The sequence below is a fragment of the Mauremys mutica genome, chromosome 1 (genome assembly GCF_020497125.1).
Source record: "Mauremys mutica isolate MM-2020 ecotype Southern chromosome 1, ASM2049712v1, whole genome shotgun sequence".
NCBI lineage: Eukaryota > Metazoa > Chordata > Testudines > Geoemydidae > Mauremys > Mauremys mutica.
This window is the reverse complement of record NC_059072.1, coordinates 238031455-238050518: the sequence shown is the minus strand read 5'-3', so window position 1 is coordinate 238050518 and position 19064 is coordinate 238031455. Positions and strand designations below refer to the sequence as shown.

Here is a 19064-nt window from a genome sequence, read left to right as displayed (position 1 = left end):
GTTCCCAGAGAGTAGTTATCAGTGGTTCACAGTCATGCTGGAAGGGCATAACGAGTGGGGGTCCCGCAGGGATCAGTTCTGGGTCCAGTTCTGTTCAATATCTTCATTAATGATTGAGATAATGGCATAGAAAATACACTTATAAAGTTTGTGAATGATACCAAGCTGGGAGGGGGTGCAAGTGCTTTTGAGGATACGATTAAAATTCAAAATGATCTGGACATGGTCTGAAGTAAATAGGCTGAAATTCAATAAGGACAAATGCAAAGTACTCCATTTAGGAAAGAACAATCAGCTGCACAAATACAAAATAGGAAATAACTGCCTATGATGGAGTACTGTAGAAAGGGATCTGGGGGTCATAGTGGACCATAAGCTAAATATGAGTCAACAGTGTAACACTTTTGTCAAAAAAGCAGACATCATTCTGGGATATATTAGGAGGAGTGTTGTAAGAAGACATGATAAGTAGTTCTTCTGCTCTACTCCATGCTGATTAGGCCTCAGCTGGAGTATTGTGTCCAGTTCTGGGTGCCACATTTCAGGAAAGATGTGGAGAAATTGGAAAAGTCCAGAGAAGAGCAACAAAAATGATTAAAGGTCTAGAAAACATGACCTGTGAGGGAAGATTGAAAAAAATGGGTTTGTTTAGTCTGGAAAAGAGAAGATTGAGAGGGGACATGATAACAGTTTTCAAGTACATAAAGGTTTATTACAACGAGGAGGGAGAAGAATCGTTCTTCTTAACCTCTGAAGATAGGACAAGAAGCAAAGGGCTTAAATTGCAGCAAGGGAGGTTTAGGTTGGACATTAGGAAAAACTTCCTAACTGTCAGGGTGGTTAAGCACTGGAATAAATTGCCTAGGGAGGTTGTGGAATCTCTATCATTGGAGATTTTTAAGAGCAGTTTGGACAATCACCTGTCTGGAATGGTCTAGTTCGTGCTGGGCAACCTGCGGCTAGGGTGACCAAATGTCCTGATTTTATAGGGACAGTCCCAATTTTGAGGTCTTTTTCTTATATACGTTCCTATTACCCCCCCACCCATGTCCTGATTTTTCACATTTGCTGTCTGGTCACCCTACCTGTGGCTCGAGGGCCACATGTGTCCCATCCGGGTAAGCTGATTGTGGGCCGCAAGACATTTTGTGGACGTTGACCGTCTGCAGGCACAGCCCCCTGCAGCTCCCAGTCACCATGGTTTGCCGTTCCCGACCAATGGGAGCTGTGAGAAGCGGCGGGCTACAGGGATGTTCTGGCCGCTGCTTTCTGCAGCTCCCATTGGCCAGGAATGGTGAATCATGGCCCCTAGGAGCTGCCTGCAGATGGTCAATGTCCGCAAAATGTCTCACGGCCAACAATCAGCTTACCCTGATGGGCCACATGTAGCCCATGGGCCACAGGTTGCCCGTCAGTGGTCTAGTTAATACCTAGTCTTTGCATGAGTGCAGGGGACTGGACTAGATGACCTCTTGAGGTCCCTTCCAGTCCTATAATTCTATGATAAACCTACCCCAGTGCTGAATTAGTATTCCCCTGCCCTTCCCTCCAGTGGAAGAGGATGGAAGAATCCACACAGAGGCAGATCCCCCATCCTGCCCTGCTCTACCTTCCTGAGAGCTGCAGAATGCCTACTTTCTGGGCTCTCCATGATGCAGTGGGTTTGCATCTCTTGATTGGCTCCCTCATGCAGTGGTTCTGCTTCACAGGTCCCTCCACAAACCATTTATATTCAGAGAAGCCTTCCCTATGGGAAAGTTTTGCAGAAACTTAAATCCAAGCCCTTTTGTTGATCAATAATATAGTCCCTTGATAGTGAAACATGGAGCAACTGAAACCTTCTCAGGGAGCGCATTGTGTAAAATATTCGAGAAAAGTATGATGCAATATATACTCCTGTTAAAGACATATATCCAATGTAAACACTGTCTGATAAAATATGAGAGAGAATTTTGACCACTTCAGAATTTAAAATGGGCACTAAAAATCAGTGCATAGCTAGAAAAAATATGTATGAAGATAATTGACTGATATTAAGAGCATATAATTTTCTTAAGTATACTTAAGACCAAATCAATAATACATATATAAAGGGAAATGTAATTATTTTGTATTTTCCATATACTCGCCCCATCAATATTCAGTATATCATCTTGTGACTGACCTCTTATTCTGTGTTTGGCACAGATAGGAAAATTCATGAATAATGATTGAATGTCATAAAGATCCATCATCATGTACTCATCATCCGCTTATCATTTACCTGTATGTCAAGTCCATGCCCTGTGATTTGCAGGGCCACATTTTAAAAATGACATTCATATTGCTTCTAAGATTATACCAGGTCACCACACAGGTACTTCTGCAGCCACATGAGTGCATGTTCACTACTCCTATATCATAAGAAATACTAAAGAAATTTAATTCTCAGTTTTTAAGAGTCGGCAGTTCAAAAGGTTAGTTAGCTTAGATTTCACATTCAGCCACACATTAACAAAATGAGGATTTGCAGCAAAATTTGCCATGAGATGATATGTTAGCCAGACAAATAACCTTTCTGGAGCCTTTGGTACTTTTACCGGAGAAGTGGGGTAGAAATTTGGTCTGCTTTCCACCTTCACGCTCCAACTTTAATTGCTTTTCTTCAAAAGATTCCTATAGGCCTGCTTCAAAAGAATAGAGATTGGTGTTCTTCCTTTGATCTTGTTTTCCCTTCTGATTCCTGGTATATTCAGCTGCTTTATTCATCTGTTCACTCTCAATGGAGGTCTTTGTTTCAAACAACAGATTTGCCTTCTGATTTAGTGCTTAATTTATCTCATTTATGTTTTCTTCTTCTTTTTTTGGCTATACATTTACAGTTCAGAGATTTTTTAAAAACTTTTATCCAGGTGTGGGAGTGGCACATAAAATATTCTATCACAATCTTAAAGTACCACACAGCCACAATATTAAGACACTCTTAAATATATGTTATATTTAAAAAGAAGATGTACATGTTTGAGAAAAAAAGGATTGGAAGGAATTAGAAGCCAAATAACATTTTTGATTAGTAGATCTATTAAACTAGAATGAAAGTACTTTTGGCTGGCTAGGTTGAAATATTTTGTTGTATTGTATAGTCCCATGAATAAAACAAAATCAGGGGGGTTTATGTATGTATTGTTTTCTTACCCTTCACTCTCAAGGTTACAACAAAAACTGAGGGCTTATCCACATGGAGAAAATGACTGACAGAACCTTAGTGGAATAGCTTATTCAGCTATAGCTATGCTAGTCAGCTTCCCCATGGAGACAAGATCTCAGGGTTGCAGTATTTATGTTCTTTGCACTAAGGTTTTTCAAGCCCTGATAACAACTGCAGAGGGGCTAACATCACACGTAGTAATGGCCATCTTTTCTCTTTATCAGACACATTTATAATCTCAGACAGGAATAATTTGTCCAAATTACTGATCATTGATCTATTGAGTGAAACCTATTGTATTAACAGTAGTCAAGAAACTGCTGCACTGTGCTTATTTATTCCATACAAAAGTCTATATTGAAACAACTTTGATGCTGGAAAGTCAAGTGCTCAGAAGATCAGAAATGCTAAAACTGAGGTGACCTGTGAAACCTTAATTCAACCTCCTTGTGCATATGCATTATGACACACTACCTAATTGTATGATCTCATGCTATTTGTTCCACAGAACCATAACTCATTAGTACTCAGGAAGAAGAAGATTCCTTCCCACATGCAACTATAATAGAGCTGAATGTGTAAATAGTGTTTTGGTTTGGTGGTTGAACTGAAAATTCAGAAGGGAGGGGGATTTAATTGGACTGACTGAAATTGATCTTTTTTCCCACTAAAAGAAAAGAGCCAAAAACATTTTGTTTGGGTCAAATGAAATGTTTCATCATTTCAAAATGTTATTGTGAAATGAAATGTCCATTTGAAATGACACAGTTCATTTTGAAATAAAATATCCAGACAAACTGTTTTGACTTTCTCTAATTTTTTCCCCATTTTTTTATACATCTGAAATGCTTCAACAAATTCGACTTTGTGTTTTAGTCACTCCCAAACTGTGGGGGGGGAGGGGGCAAATTTACGGTTCATCCAGTAAATTTCATCCAGCTCAAAGCTATACTATTGCTCTGTGTGGGTGTTCTGAAACCCTGTGAGGATCAGTGGAGTTTGGGAGCGCGTGCAGTGCTGTGAGGCAGGAGTTGGAAGATACCGTTTAAAATTTCTGGCTCATTCAGATTCTGTCATAGTATTTTCTGTAGTTTGTGTCAGCCAAAACTGGACTGATTTTCACAAATACTTACATCAAAAGGCACTTATCTGACCTTAGAACTAGTCCGCCACCAAATGTTAACTTCCAGTTTCCCCCATTCCTGCCATAACCTTGGCAAATATTTTACATCTAAATTTTGGCCACATGTATCTGTTGCTAATACTCAACAGTTTGAAACTGGTGAAATATAATGTTTACCCTGGTTTTCCTAAAACTTAAAATAATAAATAATTATAATAACAAACAAATAGATTAGATTTTTATCTGCATCACATAAAGACAAAAAAAATGTGAAAAGTCAAAAACATCACTGACCAAATTCATACCATATCAGCTTTGATTGACACCTGATGGGCTTTGTCTATGTAGTGAGGCGGCGTGGTTCCCCGCTGCCCTGGAGAGAGATGAGTCCCTCCAGACACCAGAGTGGGCAGAGCCAGGGAGCTCTGAGCCCGCCCCCCACAGGGTCAGGTGTGGCACTGGAAGTATAAAGGCCAGACCCCAGAGCTCATGGAGAGAGCAGCCATCAGGGAGGCCAGATACTCTGGCTTAGCTCACGACTGGGAAACCCCAGTGGCCTGCGGTAAACCCAAGGACTGGCCCGACCTGCCTCTCGCCAGCTACCAGGAGGAGTTGCTGAGTCTGCTCCTCACCAGCTATCCCGAGGAACCCATGGTGCTGGACACCCCTGAGGACACCACACTGACCCAGGTATCTCAAGAGGGGGAGTCTGGAAGTAGCCCGGGGGCAGCCGATCCTGGTCTGGCTGCAGCAGGGCCAGAACCCGTGTCAGCGTGTTGCAGCCAGGATCCCCACTGACACAGCAGGGGGTCTTCTATTGCTGCTAGGGCCCTGGGCTGAGATGCAGTGAAGTGGGTGGTCCTGCGTCCCCCATGCCACCCCACTCACAGGTGGCAGGCTCCTCCTCTCCCAGGTCCTTTGGAACCTAGGGCCTGGACTTGCTATTATATACTGTTATTGCTCAGCCCCTGCCTGAGGGCCCGAGCGCCTGACTCCCCATTGCCCCACCCTGACCTAGGGCCTGGGTTTATTGTGTTTATTTCTACCTTCACAAAGGCCGTAGAGGAAGACTCCCATGGCTGAACTAGTTTCCCACAAGACCTATTCCCAAATTTAGTGAGGCGGTGCGGTTCCCCACCACACCAGAGGGAGATGAACCCCGGCTAACCTCTCTACACATGGTGGAAAATGTGGGCACGATCCCTTGACCCCTGTGAGAAGGGATCTGTAGGGGGGACATACCCCGGTAAGATCCAGGGATATGGACAAATTTATCAACCTCCTGACCAAGAGCCAGGAGCGGCAGCAAGCGGCCCAGCTCCAGCAGCAGCAGCAGCAGCAGCAGCAGTAGGTGGCCCAGCTCCAGCAGCAGCAGCTCATCCAGCAGCTGGGAGCACAGCAGCAGCAGCTGATTCTGGACCCAGGGATTCAGAACTAGGAAGAACAGCTGGGAGACACGGCCAGGTCACCCCACACCACTGCGCCGGTGCGGCTGACCAAGATGGGACTTGATGACGACCCTGAAGCCTTTTTGGTAACTTTTGAAAGAGTGGCGCTGGTTGCGGGGTGGGCTCCTGACCAATGGGCCACTCTCTTGTCTCCGTACTTGACTGGGACAGCCCAAACAGTGTATAGAGGGCTGTCTACGGAGGATTCAAGGGACTATAGCCAGGTAAAGGCAGAGATCCTGGACGCTTTGGACATCAGCCTGGAAACCTTCCGGCAGCGGTTCCAGAGCCAGACCTACCCCACAAGCACCAGACCCTGGTTGGTGACCCAAGAGCTGAAGGAAGCGTGCAAGCGGTGGCTACAGCCGGAGAGGAGGACTGCGGATGAGGTCATGGAGCAAATTATTTTAGAACAGTTCGTATATATCCTCCCAGCGCGAGGAAGGGCCTGGGTGCTTCACCATTGGCCAGCAATGCTAGCCACCGCAGTTGCATTGATGGAAGACTTTCTCGTGGCTGAAGCGCCGCTGGGGCCAGCTACCAGAGTGCACCCCCCAGGGCCAGAGCGCCCTAACCCCAAAAAGAAAGGAGGCACTCAGACTGAAGTGCAGAGCCTCCCCTGTGGACAAGACGGTCACTCAAGGCTTTGGGCCAGACGCCCCGAACTCCCACCTTGACAAGGATCTGCACACCCCGCCCCGTGTTGAGTGTCCCGAGGACCAATCAGAGTCCCCCCAGGAGCCCAATGGGAGCCCCCACCTGGAATCATTGCCCAGAACTCAGGCCCTGTTTTGTATGTGGGAAATATGGACACTTGCAGTGTGACTGCACTGAGATGGACTGCAGCTTCGGCCACGTCTGTGTGGGAGAGACCCAGGCCCGGCTGCCACAGGTCCCCAAGATCACTGTTCCGGTAGTTGTCGGGGACCACCCCAACCCTGGCCCTGATCAATTCGGGCTGTGGCCAGACGCTAATCTGGCAGACCTTGGGGTCACCTGGGAATGATCTGGCTGCAATGCATCCAGAGCGACGTGTGGCCATACCCCAGTGCCCAGGTCCTGCTAACGGTGGCCAGGGTCACAAGACAGATGGTTGTCGACCTGGCTCCTCGACAAGCCTACCCAGTGATTCTGGGTATGACTGGCTGGCATTTGAGGAGATCCTCCACTCAATCCCTGTGCTGGAAGGAGAATGCCGCGAGGCCCAACCGGAGGAGGAGGAGGAGACCCCGGATCCTGAGGGAGGGACCGAGGAACCCTGGACTGGCTATCAAACCCCGACTTAGCATCGACTTTTTCCACAATCAAAGAGCAGACCGCACCCTTAGTCGGGCCTATGAACAACTAGCCGCTGTCGATAGGGCAGTGATCAACCGCATTGCGCAAATCAGTGGCCCCGTTTTGAGCTACGCCATGACTGTCTTCACTGGGTGGAACGGGATCCCCGCACGGAAGAACCACAGATCCAGCTGCTGGTGCCTCGGTGCCATCGACGAGCAGAAATGAAGCTCGCACATGACATACTTGCTGCAGGGCACTTGGGCCATGAAAAGACCCTCGCCCAGATTTTGATGTGGTTCTTTTGACCCAGCATTTACCAGGAGGTGAAGAACTATTGTAGCTCCTGCCCTGAGTGCCAATTAGCAGCTCCCCAACAGGTACGCCAAGGTCCCCTTGGTTCCCATGCTCATAGTGGAGATGCCATTTGAGTGGGTGGCCATGGACCTGGTGGGCCCACTCCCAAGAAGTGCCGTGGGATTCCAGTATGTGCTGGTCATCGTTGATTATGCCACCCATTTTCCCGAGGCCATGCCATTGTGGAGCACCACTGCCCGAACCATCTCCAGCAAACTAGTGAAGGTCTTTGCTCAAGTGGGCCTACCCCAGGAAATCCTAATGGACCAGGGCACCAACTTCACCTCCCGGCTGTTGCAGCAGGTATGCGACTCCTGGGAGTTAAACAGTTACGCACCTCCGTCTACCACCCACAGACTGACGGGACCAGCTACTCCCACCCTTACTGCTGGCAATCCGTGAGGTACCCCAGTCATCAACAACATTTTCCCCGTTTGAGCTACAATAGGGCTGCCGCCCGTTGGGCCTATTAGACTTAATGCGGGAGACATGGGAGCAGTCTCCATCTCCAACCCAGGGCCTCATGAAGTATGTTCTCCAGCTCCAGGAGCACCTCGCTTAGACCAGAGCCCTAGCAAGTGAAAACTTAAAAGCCGTGCAGGAAGCCTAGGCACGAACCTATAGGCAGGAAGCGCAGGCTCATGCCTTTGAGCCAGGTGATTGGGTCCTGCTCCTCCTACCGTCGAGCAAATCGAAGCTGCTGGCCCATTGGCAGGGACCTTATAAGGTGGCCCAGAAGGTCAGGCCCGTCACCTATGAGGTACACCAGCCCGACCAGCGAAAGAAGACCCAGTGATATCATATGAATCTATTGAAACCATGGCGGGAGCAACAGGGCCTATTAATTCATTCTTATCCGTCAGAACCAGAGTTGGGTCCCCACACGCCCCTGACAGAGGACCCCGCAGGCCCCCAGCTTGGTGACACGCTAACAGAGGAGCAGCAAAAGCAGGCCCAATATCTCCTGCAGGTTTTCAGGAGAACCTTTATGGTCCTACCCGGTTACACGATCCTGGTCCATCATGCCATCCAGACCAAACTGGGGAAGGTAATTCAGGAGACGATCAGGCCCCTTCTGCACCAAATGTGGCAGTTCGTCGAGGAGGAAGTACAGGCCATGCTAGCCCTAGGAGTCATCAAGCTGTCACAGAGTGAGTGGCACAGTCCAGTGGTCTTGGTACCCAAGCCTGATGGAACATGGTGCTTCTGTATAGACTTCCAGTGGGTCAACGCGATCTTGAGGTTCAATGCATATCCTATGCCCCATGTGGATGAACTGCTTGGTCGCCTATGGGAGGCCTGTTTCATCACCCTCGACCTCGACCTCAGTAAGGGGTATTGGCAGATCCCGCTTGACCCCATCTCTAAGGAGAAGACAGCGTTCACCACCACAATGGGATTTTACTAATTTACACAGATGCCCTTCGGCCTCCATGGGGCGACGTTCCAGTGATTAATGGATCGCCTTCTATGGCCCCCATCAAGACTATGCAGTGGCATATTTGGATGACGTTGTAGTCTACAGCCGTGGGTGGACTACCTGGAACACGTAGCCAAGGTCCTGAGATCCCTGCGAAAGGTGGGACTAACAGCCAATCCAAAAAAGTGTTGCATTGGATGGCAAGAGGCAATGTATCTTGGATACAACATAGGGGAGGACGAGTGAAACCCCTCATGGGGAAGGTTCAAGCACTGGCAACCTGCCCACCACCTATCACGAAATGCCAAGTGTAACAATTCCTGGGGCTCAGTCTGAGCTCCTGACTCACTGTTGCCCCACCCTGACCTAGGGCCTGGGCTTGCTTCTCTTTGTACTGTTGTTGCTCAGCCCCTGCCTGAGGGCCTGAGAGCCTGACTCACCATTGCCCCGCCCTGACCTAGGGCCTGGGCTCACTGTGTTTATTTGTACCTTCACAAAGGCCACAGAGGAAGACTCCCGCGGCCAGACTAGTTCCGTGCAAGACCTATTCCCAAATTTAGTGAGGCGGTGTGGTTCCCTGCTACCCGAGAGAGAGAGACGAGCCCCGGCTAACCTCTCTATAGTCTGCATTAGACTTTTTTAGGAAATCTCCCAGTACCATAAGTGAACTCTAACCATTGGAGCAATGGAGTATCAGTATAGATAGGACACCTGCATCTTTACCATATCATCAAACACTCCTCAGAACAGGTTTAGATGATGCAGTTTTAAAAGAGATTTTGGAGGGATCAAAATCTTGTGTAGACACAGCCATGGGATACTTGATTCGTATTCTCTTCAGGGAATATTGGATTTAGTGGCGGTGTAGAGTGTGACACTGCACCCCATATTCTGCATTGTGATATTATTATGATATGATTATAGCATAATTATGATGCATTTTATCCAAGATGGGTCATGTGAGATGTCATTAGAAAGGCTATGATTTGCTGAATATGATGATCCTATGTTTATGCATGTATCATTTTTGTATCTAAAGTTATAAATATTGACTATGTATCTGTATTTCAAATGTAGTTATACCTTGGTAATGTCCACTAAGCAAGATGCTTTTAGTCTAGATAGAGGGTGGGCAAGGGCCTATTCAGGGCAATGGAACATTAGGAAAAACAATAGGCCTTAGGAAAAGTTTATCCCCCACCTCAGGAGCCTTCCTGAGAACACTACAGACAGACTGTAAGTAATGGCTGCTATTGCTCCACAAGGTCATGTGACCAGACCACGTGACTTTGGACTCCATCTTGGGATATCAATGTTTTTCCACAAACTGAGTTTGGAACAAAAGGGTTCCTGCCATATGCTAAAGCTATACAAGGCAGGGAGTGACAGCATCTGTTGTTCTTCACTCCCCACACAAGAAGACTCCTGGAAACACCTGAGGAACAAAGACTGAACTGGGGGAAGTGCTGGACCCAGGCTAAAAGCCTGTGTATGAAAGACCTGGGAATTCCAAGCTGTAAAGCAAGTGCAGCTTGCCCCTTAAGAATCTGCAGGGTTGTACCATCTCCCAGGGTGAGAAACTGCCAATTCATATCCAATCTATCTAGTATGTTAATCTTAGTTTGTGTTTTTGTTTATTTACTAGGTAATCTGCTTTGATCTGTTTGCTATCACTTATAGTCACTTAAAATCTTTTGTAGTTAATAAATCTGTTTTATGTTTTAAATTACATGAATGTACCTTTAAGAGAAATGTCTCAGGAAAAATCTCAGCTTGATTTAACACAGGCTTATTGTATTTCTCTTCACATTGAGGGAGGGACGAACTCTATGAGCTTATGCTGTACAGTTCCCAATGCAGCGCAAAAGGATATAATTTGGGGTTTATGCTCCAGAGGGGGTGTGTGCTTGGGGAGCTGAGAGTTACCTTCGTTGTAGCCTTTCTATTGTTGGTTCATGCAGTGGCTGGTCAGAGAGCCTGCATGTAACTGCAGCTGGGTGTGTTCCTACCTGTGTGAATGCTGGTGGAAGTGTAGGAGTGGGTCTTCAGTTTGTCACAGCAGCACAGTGAGAGAGGGAGCCCACTATGGGTCAGAGGGCTCAGATGTACCCCAGTCCCAGGTGCAAGGTACCTGCTTTGCCCGCCCCTCCCCTAAAGCTTAAGCATCTAAAGGCAAATTCCAACCAGATCCTTGGAGCTATTGTAGCATCCCTGCTTCAATCAGCATAACTTGGCTGCTCCTTGGTTCTGCTAACCCATTATCCCAACATGTTTATCATAAAGCCCAGTTGTGTACTCTTCATAGGAATAACAGTAGCCATTGTGCTCGCTAGCTAGATACTAACCCCTGTCATATGATTATAGATGGGACATGTAGCAATACCTATTATTAAGGTTGCCCAACACATCCCATTATAAGACACTGTTTTCAGTTGCTTATAATGGTGCCAAATTTTAACAATTTGGACTGCAATTTTTCATGCCAAGTGTCTTGCTCAAACTATTATTTACTTACTTTAATTTCAGCCATTTTTGAGAACAAGGCTAGAGAAAAATATATTTTGCTCGTTAAAATATATGATCTTTTCTTTAAACAGCTTTAGTGCCCCCATTCTTTGGAACTGGGACTTGAAATTTGATAATGTGACTTTTACGTCAGGAATGTGCTTTTTGCCTTCCCCGTGAAAATCTGCGTAACCATGGCCACATTATAAGCCTTTGAATAATCACAGCTCACATAAGTAGAGATTTGTTCAATTTTAGCTGCTAAACTGTCCAAAGATTCCATCCTCACTGAGTATATTCCATTCCCTCACAGCTCCAGTGTGTGACCAGACTGTGCAAGTGTGAAGAATTGGGGCTGTCTGTACAAATTATGAAATCTGATTGATTTTGTGAAATTGTATTAAGAAAAAACTGCTGTGTCATGACTGCCTATGAATGTGTGGATCTACCATTGCTGGCAGGTCCTGTAGCCAGATACATACCAGACTGGGACAATGGGAAATAGTTAAGGTTAACAATAGTAATTACCCCTCACAAAGGTTATACTAAGCAGTAACTTGAGCCTTGGAAATCCAATCTTGTTTACCCCTTTGAAAGGAGGAAAGATAGACATAGTGGAAACTTACCAGGAGTAGAACAAAAGAGGCCAGGTGACCAGGAGAGGTTTAAATTAAAAAAAACACACAGGAACTGGGGCCACACAGGAACCAGAAGTATGGTGCAGGAGACAGCAAGGTCATAGAAGCAGGATAAGGGGCTCCATGAGGGAGAGAGACTGGACAGTATGAAACAACCTATCCTGCCGGAACCTAGATAGTTCCCCAAGGACTCACATGGGAAGGGTGAGCTAGAAAATGATGGACACTGCTATTGCAGATGTTTGTTTTGCATGATCTGTACTTTCCTGTGCTTTACATGATTAAATATAAAAGAGCACAAAGGCATTGGACTGTACATATTATGTGTGTGCTGACTGCTTCATAACTATTGCATGCCCCTAAGAGAGTTAAACTGCAACTAGAAGCTTCAAAACTTTTTGGTGGACTTTTGGGAGAGGGGCATGTTTAAGTAATGGGGGTATTTTGGGGGTCAGCGTTGGTCTTGGTGCCTATGGCAGGTGGGCTGAGGAGTCCCATTTGAGGAGACGTAACAGACTGAGAGTCAGTACAGGTTGGGATGGGGCACAGGAACTGAGAGCAGAGGACCTCTCTCTCCGTGCTCTCAGTGATGCCCCAGTGGTTGCCTAGGTAGCATTGAGAAGGATGAGGTCTGATGCAAATACAGAGAAGACAAGAGTCAGACCAGGGAGAGGGGAAAGGAATAGATTGGATGTGACCTTAAGCACCCCTGTATTCACACTCTGCACACAATTGTAATAAACTTTGTACAAAATATGCCTTGTGAGGTATCATTTCAAAACTAACAACTTGCTGGTCAATAACATCATGGCAAAATGTATGTACCAACATTATATGTAAAGTTACGAGTTCCACTGGTAGGATGTCACTAGCATATGTTCAATGTCAGATACCTTTGCCTAAGTAGAGTTGTTAAACAGGTCTACCACAGACAAACAAATGTAATTTCCCCACCTGGGAGTTACTTTCAAAGTACGTTGAAAGACAAGGAAAATGTAAGTACCTATCTTGTAAGCAGACCCACCAAGCTAACAAGACGTGGAGGCAAACCTCACAGAATCATTCAAAAATCATGAGTCCCATTCCCCCCCCAACAGTCATGGGTCTGTCTGAAAAATCATGAGATTTAAAAAAAATATATATATATATCTGGGATTCTTCTTCTTTACCTTCTGGTTGCTGCACCTCCAGAGTTTACTTTGGGTCGTAGTTACCAATTTTTTTCAGCTAGAAACCTTAATTTCTTAATGAAAGCTTAGATTGTCAAAATTCCAGGAACCTGAACTTTAAGAAAAACAGCAAATATCACAAGACTTGTGATAAAATCATGGAAGCTGACCATGCTGTGTGACTGGGGTCAAGAAATAAAGATCAGTCTCTTATCCGCACACCAGAATGACAGATGCTTGGGGTGTGGGTGTCGTGCTGTTCTGTCTGTATAGGTCTAATAGAAAATGTGCAAGTAGAAGATGCGTAAGAATATGTAGTATTGTTTATGGGTTTTATAGTACCAGTGAAGATCTTGGCTTCCTCTGTGCAGCTATTTATATCAGTTCTTAACTGAGGAAAGGGGTAACATGTAATATTGGTGGTTTCCTTTCTGAAAGCACCAGCACCATTTGTTTGTTATTTGCAAGACTGTGCACCCTTAATAATAATGCCTATTTTTTACACTGTACTCTTCATCAGTAGATCTCAAAGTGCTTCACAATTTTTAATGTCTTTATTTTCAGTACACCCCAGTGAGGTAGAGAAACATTTTTATTCCCATTTTACAAAGGGGGAACTGAGGCACAGAGAGGCTAAGTGACTTGCCCAATGTCACACAGAAAATCCATTACAGCCCATGAAATTGAACCTAGATCTCTTATAGTGTAGGCTAGGGCCCTAATGCCTGAACTATCCTCTCCCCTGCAAGCAGCACAGGGGAATATGTGTACCTTTATTATTTGTATGTATAGTCCCAATAATTCTGCCTCTTCTGTGTGAGAAAGCAAATAACTCAGCATGCTGTAAATCTTGGGAGCAGTAGACAGCTGTCACAGTTTATTAAAAATATAAACTTAACTCAACTGGAAAAACTTGATGCTCTTTGTACTATATGATTTGGAAGGTTGATTTTTGTCTGTAAGCCTAGAAATAATTCTTTAGCCTGCCCCCTTAAGAGGCTTTCAGAACAGGGAGATCAGTGAAGCTACACATGGAGTTTGAAGCTGTAACCACCACAGCCTGCTCCAGGACCTTAGTTATTTTTGCTGATCTACCTTTAAGAGAGGTAAGAAATGTGTGGTAAACAGTTTTTTTTCCCTCTGAGTGATTTTGTTCATTTAACCAGGTGGGCTAAATTAGCAAGTGTAAAAACAATTCAATGGGTAAATATTTCTGGTGGATTTACTCTGATTTATTCTGGAAAAAATGGTGGGTCTTACAGCAAAACTGACTCTGAATTATTTTAGATGAGTTTAGCAAAAATAGGCTTCTGTATTCCACCCTAGGAGGAAAATCATGAAGATTTTCCAGAAGACTTGCTTCTTTCCTTTAAATAGATTTTTTTTTCTTAACCCACACAGCCCTAAGGATGAGATAAGATTTCTAAGGACAATGACCAGAAATAAATGAGCTCTTCTCTTAAAAAAATGACCTTGAAAAGACTTAAAAATACAGGCTTGTGCTTTCTTTTCCTGATTGTTTCTTTGGGTTTTTTAACTTTAGAAAAGTCAGACATGTCAAGTCTGGCTTTCTCAATTTTTTCCTGAGGATCTTGTGGTTTTTATTGTGATTTCTAACTACGCAACTGAAGGGGTGGGGATATTGAATCTTTAGCAAAGATGCCCTTTATCCAAAATGTTAGCTAATGTTTTTAAATAGGTGATAGCAAAAACAAATACATTTGAGGCATCTGATTAAATATCCCTCCCCTTCTTGGTTGGTCAGATTTCACTCTTCTAGTCCTCCCTCCCCCGCACCTCCTCCCTCCACTTCTCTTGACATAAGAATATTCTAGTCTAGACAGGACCAGGATTTTCATTTTTTTTCTAACATCTTTTTTTTGGAGGAAGGACAAATTGAGGCCCTCTTTATATATCTCCCAAAAGGGGCACCAGTCAAAAGTATTCCTTTTTATAGGTGATTTTTAAAATAAGCCCACTTACAGATCCTGCTGTGGACTTCAAAAGTGCTCTTCTCTCAATGGTCAGAGAGCTACTTGCTTTTATATTCCAAGCTGTTTCTTGAACATAGAACTGCTCTGGTGTCAGTATCAGTCCTGGAGTGTGAGTGGCGTCACCTGTGAGTCCATACCTGGTTCTATACTGCCTCCCAAAAGCCCAGCTAGACACCATCAAGGTCTGAAGACCTAGACTTTCCAGTGTCCTAAAGGGTAAGGGTGAACTGAACAACTATTTCAAATATAAACAAACATATCCTAAATTATTTGTAATTAAGGACGCTGCAAATACTTTATGAATAAACTTGAAAAATAAACTAAAAGTTTTGTTCTTTTTTAAATCTCCCACAGTTTGGGGTCCTGTGTTTCTCCTGCTGGAACTGATGGCATCACTAACAGATCTAGAAGGGCATTATTGCTCCTGGTTTTGTATTTATTTTCAAGTATGTTTTTTTAAGAATGATTATTAAATAAATGGATCCCCAAAGATCTGTTCCCTGTGTGTGTTTTTAGAGTCTGTAGCAGAGCTGGATTAAGGCATAAGTACTATATGACTGTTTCTATGATACAGCTCCTAGAGTTACTTAAGAATCCAGTTTTCATATTAGTTTGTCTTTAAGTTCCAGGCACTAATAGTTACAAAGAAAAGCATGAACACATAACTGAGCCAATGAAATCTGTCGGGTCTGCAGACAGAATGGAAACAATAGCTCTGAGAGAGGTGAACTGCCCTATGCATCTCAATGGGGTGTTTCCAAAACCTACACCTCCAGGGGACCATGTCAATAGCACCCCAGCAGAGAACTATGTGTGATAGGAGAAAAGTACGATCTCCTAGATTAGCCATGACATAGTGGGAAAACTAAGGCAAGGGCAATGGTAGTGGGGTGGGATTCAAAGCATGGGCCTGATTTTTAGAGGTATTTAGAAGCCAAAACTCCTGTTGAATTAAATGTCAGCACTTCTGAAAATTAAACAACACTATTTAACTTACTATACTAGTTAAATTTTTTCAGCATCCTGTGCATTGTACTGCATTCACACCACTGTCAGCGTTTGTGTGGAGACCATTGATTTTGACTGTGCATGGTGTTAGTTTAACTCGTTTTTTGTGCATTCACAGAATAAAATTGATATTTCTAGCACTTGTGTTATACTGAATTATGTTTTTTCCCCAAGTACAAAGTGTGTGTATAAAGCAGGGGTCGGCAACCTTTCAGAAGTGGTGTGCCAAGTCTTCATTTATTCACTCTAATTTAAGGTTTCACGTGCCAGTAAAAATTTTAGTGTTTTTAGAAGGTCTCTTTCTATAAGTCTATAATATATAACTAAACTATTGTTGTGTGTAAAGTAAATAAGGCTTTAAAAATGTTTAAGAAGCTTCATTTAAAATTAAATTAAAATGCGGAGCCCCCCGGACTGGTGGCCAGGACCTGGGCAGTGTGAGTGCCACTGAAAATCAGCTTGTATGCCACCTTCGGCACTCGTGCCATAGGTTGCCTACCCCTGGTATAAAGCCAACTACTCTTGAACTTAGTATAGACTCCCACAGACTTCAACCGGCGTTGGTTCAAGCCTGTATAGCACAGTAGTATTCATTTAATTGAACTGTAATTCTTATGGTTGTTACTGGCCAATCAGATCCTCTGTCATAACAATGGTTACATAAAGGTATCCAGCACCAATGTTTTATTTATATACTGTAGATAAGATAGCTAATAAAGATAACCTTTAATAACTAAATGACTATATCTTTTTTGTATGCAGTTGGTAGAGCTCACAATAGAATCCTTCATCAATATTTCTGATATTTAATTGCAAGTTACTTTTCTCTATGGCAGCGTATTTGGGCTTCCATTTGCCCCTCATCCCAGCTGTGAAGGGCAGAGTAGTGTCCATTCCCTGAGATCGAGGAAAGAGCCAGCATCCCCAAAGCAGTTCCTGAACATTCTTAAACTCCTCTAAGACAGTGGGCAGATTGAAGCTCCTCAGCAAAGATACTGAGAAGGACAGTGAAGGTCAGGTGACACTGACTCCAGAACAGCCTGAAGACATGTGGCACACCTACAATCTTCTGCAAGTAGGAGACAGCCTGCAGGCCTCTGCAGTCAGGAAGGTGCAGGCAGGCAACCTAGGCATTCACACCACTCACCATCTGTGTACAAACAATTGATTTTGACTCCCAGGCATGCCAGCTGCAAGTCAAGGGGACAAACATCCAGAAGAATTAATAGATCAATATGAAGGCCTTCCACACCATTGAGCCAGAACTCAACTGCAAGTTCACTTTGGCCAGGAAGAACTGGGACAATGTGGATCTAGAGAAGATAGAGAAAACAGTGCATGTTGGGTCACAGGCTGATGTGGCAGCAGTAGTGATGCAGGAAGGCCTTGCTCACACCTGCCTGGTAACTCCCAGCATGAGGCTCCTGCGAGCCAAGATTGAAATGAACATTCACAGGAAGAGGAGGGGCAACTGCTCCCTACACAACAAGGCCTTAGAGGGGTTCTATGAGAATGTCATTCAAGGGATCTAATGGCACATTAACTTTGCTGTGGTGAAGTGTGTGCTTATTGCCAGGCTGGGCTTTGTGAGAGAGCAGTTCTGTTACTACATGTTTTAATAGGCAAAGAAGATATAAAACAAGCTTCTGCTGGACCACAGACCCAAGTTCTTGCAGGTCCATTCATCTTCTGGACACAAATATACCCTGAAAGAAGTATTCTGTGATCCACCAGTAACTAGTTTCCTCTCTGATACTAGAGCAGCTGGCGAGGTTAAACCTTTGGAAGACTTTTATTAGATGTTTCAGCATGAACCAGATCAAGGCTTTTATGGGATCAAGCATGTGGAGAAGACCAATGAAGCAATGGCGATTGATACTTTACTGATCAGTGACGAGCTTCTCTGGCACCAGGATGTCCCTACAAGAAGTAGATATGTATGGCTTGTGGAGAGTGTATGCGATAACACAGGGATTGTCACGATATTTTTCAATCTACATGTTTTCAGAGAACAACTGGGCCAGCTGACTGGGGTGGCTGCCATTTTGCAATTCCCAATACCAGACCTTTCTGACCAGGAAGATGATTCTTACCTGGATGAGAACTAAGTATTAAATTCATGTCTAGAAGGGGAGATTAATAAAACCAGAGTCCCATTGGCTCCTGAAAGCCAGTTGTTTTATTTAGATTACAGTAACCAAAATAATAAAAGTTTCCTGTAATATGTGTGCACACCATACACTTCCCATTTCATCAGCAAAACCATCTCTTTGCAATTGCTCATATGCAGTTTTTCCTTCACACAGGTTGCCATGAACTCTTTGAATATTACTATAAATTGTTTAATGCAGAGATGACTTGAGGCTCCAGTTTAGAGCACTAGATTAGGTGCTTTATGTTTTACAGCCTGCTTACTGTACCTAGTTTAACATTCCTCAGTGCGGGAATATAGAGGATGCCTGAGTGTTAGTTGAATCTGGACTTGATGTCACTTTGAAAAAATCTGGTTATGGAGAGAATATTTCAAATGATGGAGAGATTAAAGATTGATTTAGTGGAACAGGCAACCTTTTCTCCCTTATTGGAGGAATAATTGTATATCTACAGATATATATTCAGACCTTGATTTAGGGCTTTTGACCAAATGAGTTTGGTGGTTTCATTTTGTGTCCCTGCTTATTTACAAAACTGCTACATAACGGCAAAGCAGTGGTCTCTGCTCAAGAGAAGTCTATGTCAATAAGTGCAGGGGAAAATACAAATACCAGCTTGCATAGAAAAGCTGGAACTTCTTGATTTTTTTCCTGTTTGGTTTATTTGGATGGTTTCTGGATTCCTGCCTTAATGTTGCTCTTAGATTATCCTGCTGGGTAACTAACCAAGTGGTGCTCAGCTGCCTCTGTTTGCCTGAAATGGTCAAGTGGAGGTAGCTCAGCA

At 44.2% G+C, this 19064-nt stretch overlaps 1 pseudogene; it reads left to right on the top strand.

The window, feature by feature from the left end:
• The first annotated feature begins 7456 nt into the window (after positions 1–7456).
• On the top strand, positions 7457–18235 carry LOC123356496 (annotated as a pseudogene).
• Positions 18236–19064: the final 829 nt, after the last annotated feature.